Source organism: Penaeus chinensis, chromosome 41 (assembly GCF_019202785.1).
Source record: "Penaeus chinensis breed Huanghai No. 1 chromosome 41, ASM1920278v2, whole genome shotgun sequence".
Classification (NCBI taxonomy): domain Eukaryota; kingdom Metazoa; phylum Arthropoda; class Malacostraca; order Decapoda; family Penaeidae; genus Penaeus; species Penaeus chinensis.
The window spans coordinates 25,025,934-25,029,711 of NC_061859.1; the positions used below are offsets into that span (position 1 = coordinate 25,025,934).

Genomic DNA, 3,778 nt, shown 5'->3' on the forward strand with positions numbered 1-3,778 from the left:
TGTTGTGTGTGTGGTGTGTGTGTGTGTACGTGCATCCATACAGGTACACATGCATGTATACTTGCACACGCACGTATTATACAAACATACACACAAACACATACACATATGTATGTGTTTCCTTAATGAACCAAGGCATAAGATTCTAGACCCAAGCCAGAAAAGACGACAGCATTGCGAATCCTCCGGCGTCGGCCCACCGCCCTTGCCATCCGGAACTCTTCATAAAAAGGTCATTTTCATAACTGTATTTGGCGCTGCAAAGCTTCCAGCCGAGAGTGAGCCGCTTAACTGCAGATGGTGGGATGCAGTGCATTGGATCCCCCGGCGATTTGCATACGTCAGCAGAGGATAAGTTGATTGTGACAAATGTAGAAAAGGTCTGACGGAATATAAATAATTCCGCGGAGCAAGATGTGCAACTGCATATTTTGCATTGTGCACTGTATATTGTCTTTCATAATGTACCCATGTTAATCTCCCACAACTGTATGGGTTGGAGGTAAATTGTAAAGGGAATGTTGTAAACATTTTACAGTTATTTATTTCAAGATCTTATTTACAAAAAATGTTAGAGAAAAAGGAGATTCCATTTCATGGCATTTCGAGTACAAGGACCCGACACTGGACAACAGGACTGTAGAACCTGAACGTTCGTCCTTAATTAACTTAAGAAAAGAGCTTTCTATTTTAGAAAGCTTTCACCTAACGTCGATTAACTAAACTGGCCTGGATTCCTATTTACACATCAAAAGTTGACTCGAAATTTCCGCCAGTACGTATAGTCCCAAACATTCTCTACACAAAGATGCCCCTATTCTAAATGTTTACAAATACAAAAGTCTTCATCCACACTTTGCAACATACAGTAAAGATCTATATGATTACACGCGTCTTCCCATCAAGCGCACTAATCTCTTGGGAAATAAAATAGATTTCGTCTCGGTTACGCCCACAAGACTGAGCGCCGATGGGAAGTCCGTTGGGCGGCGCTGTCCGTTCGCTCAGGATCAAGAAAGGGGTGAAAAAACAGTTTCAGCACTTTTTGTTCCTTATTTTTTTATCCTTGTTCTCATTTCTTTTCGTTTTTCTTTATCTTGTTTTCTCTATATTGCGGTTCTTTTTTTCCAGCTTCTTAAAGAGAAGCTTTCGGATCCTTCACATGAGCGTTTCGGAAGCCCTCTTTACCTCAGACTTTGATTTGCATTTTTATTCGAATTCTTTCTTGTCCTTATGATCTTATCTCTGTACTTCAGTTTCTTTTTTCATCTTCTTAAAGAGGAGATTTTGGATCCTCCTTAAAAGAATTCTGAAAACAGTCCTGTTTACACCGAGATTCCCGAGACTTTGCATTCCACTCAGCCTTCGCGCCAGCTCCGTCCCAGACGCAGGCGAAGGGTGGACAGTCCTTGACTCTGCTGCAAAAATAGAAATAGAGACCTAAGCATAAGAGGTATAATTCAATACTATATGAGAAATCAATGGAATTTATCAATTTGTATTAGCTTTATCACACACTTGGCATCAAATTCACTATCGACAGATTAGATAGGTGACTAGGTAGACGGATAGATAAATAGATTGACAGTTCCATAATAAAATACATTGACTATCTTTTTGTGTGTATACGTGCGTGCGCCTGTCTATTCCTGTGTGTTCGTGTTTGTGTGATAAAACCCAACCCTTTTTTCTAAGCAAGTGAGCAAACCAGTTTTCGTAAGCATGTTTTTACAAGTAGGTCTGTTTACGCCCCGCAACAAGCATATGCGTATAAATGTTTACGGCGTCCCCCTTATGCACGTTCAACAGAGCCGTTCAAGGGAGCAGGATCGGAAAGACACACATTTGGCCTCACCTTCGGAGTCGGCGGCGCTGACGACGGAAGAGAGGGGCGCTGCGGGAGCGACGCCCACGCCTTACGCAGACCCGTACTTGGCGTGCCACTCCAGGTACTGCTGGTGGTTGCTCTGCGTCGGTTTGGTCCTCGACAGCGCCGTCTCCACGTCCCCCATCTTGATCGTGTCCAGCTTCAGGTCCGGCAGCTCCGAGTCCTCAACTGGGAGGGAAGAAAGGCCAGGGATGAGGGTGACGGTTCTCTGCTGAGGAGGAGCGTGGGAGGACGAAGTGAGCATGATGCGGAGGATGGGGGTGGAGATGAGGAGGATGAGGGTGAAGATGAGGAGGATGGAGATGATGATGGTGAGAAGGAGGATGACAATAATGATAATAATAAATGTTGTTGTTATAATGTTAATAATGATGACAGTTACCATTATCATATCATTATTGTTTTTATCATTAATAGTAGCAGTAGTAATATTAGTAGTAGTAGTATTTAAAGTAGGAGCAGTATTTTAGTAGAACTAAAAGAAGGATATATATAAGAATATCTAAAATACTAATGATAATGAACATAATATAGATAACACCAATAATAAAAACAATAATAAGCAAGAACGGAAAGCAAGATTTAGGATTACGTCCCTGCAACCCGTCTCGACACAGCTGATCTCTTTGGAGTGGCCGGCGACTTCTTAGCAGGTTCAGCTCAGTGGAATTTGCGAAGGCCGGCCACTCCTTGGGAAGCCGAGACTTATTCAGCTGGGCGTCTGCTCCGAAGGGCAGACTACAGGCTTCAAGGCTCCACCGGGAAGAGGAATTCACGCGCGCAAGCGCCCGCGTGCTACATCGCAATGATGTGTTCAAATAGATGAATTACACCTTTTCTTATTGCAACTGCCACGGTGGTCCAGTTGGTAGCGCACTGGACTCCGCCCCTCGCGGTCCCGGGTTCAATCCCCGGCCGTGGCAGTTGCAACTCGCCTGCAATCCGACTGCTGGCTCAAGCCCGATCTCACGGCGAGAAGACATGTCGCCGTGAGAGGTCAACTGCAGGTGTCCCAGCCGTTCCCTCAGAACACCTTTTTCAACTCTCTTTATTTTAGTACTTTGATTATTATCATTACTATCATCGTCATCATTATTATTGCCTTTATCATTATTATTGTTATTATTGTTGTTGTTCTTATTTCTATTATTGTTATTATTATTACTATTATTACCGTTATTATTATTTTTATTACTCTCTCTCTCTCTCTCTCTCTCTCTCTCCTCTTCTCTTTCTCCTCCTCTCTTCTTTCTTTCTTTACTTCTTTTCTTCTCTCCTACCTCTCTTTCTCCTTTCTCTCTCTCTCTCTAATCTTTCTCCATCTCTCTCCTCCCCTCTCTTTCCCTCCTCTCTCCACTTCTCTCTCTCACTCAACCTTCTTCTCTTCTTTCTCTCTCTCTTCTCTCACTCTCTCTCTCTCTCTTCTCTCTCTCTTTTTCTCTCTCTATCTCTCTCTCTCTCTCTTCTCTCTCTCTCTCTCTCTCTCTCTCTCTCCTCATCTCTTTCCCCTCTCTCTCTTTCTCTCTTCTTTTTTCTTCTCCCTCTCTCAATCACCCCTATTCTATCTCTATCTCTCCTCTCCCCTTCTCTTTCTCCCCCTTTATCCGGAGGGTGGGAGTTATAAGGAGGGGGAGGGGTAGGTGGTATGGTTAATGGTGGAGGTATGTTTTTAGTGGGAGGTTGGTGTATGTGTGTTGGTATAGGGTAGGGGGGGTTGGTTAAATGGTTAGGTGGTAGTTGGGTGGTATTTGTAGTTGTGTATATCTGTATTAAGGTAATGTATTGGATTAGGGTAGGTTGGGTCTAGTATGAGGGCGAGTGGAGGTGAAGGGAGTGTTTAGTGGAGGTTAGTTGTGTGGGGTAGTTTGTTTATAATAGTAAGTCTTTTGT

General features: G+C 43.5%; 1 long non-coding RNA gene across 1 annotated transcript; it reads right to left on the reverse strand.

The window, feature by feature from the left end:
* Nucleotides 1–526: 526 nt before the first annotated feature.
* On the reverse strand, nt 527–2,136 carry LOC125047646. Its single transcript, XR_007116754.1, has 2 exons — nt 1,856–2,136; nt 527–1,418 (listed from the first exon to the last, which is right to left on the reverse strand). It is a non-coding gene; the product is annotated as an uncharacterized LOC125047646 (long non-coding RNA).
* Nucleotides 2,137–3,778: the final 1,642 nt, after the last annotated feature.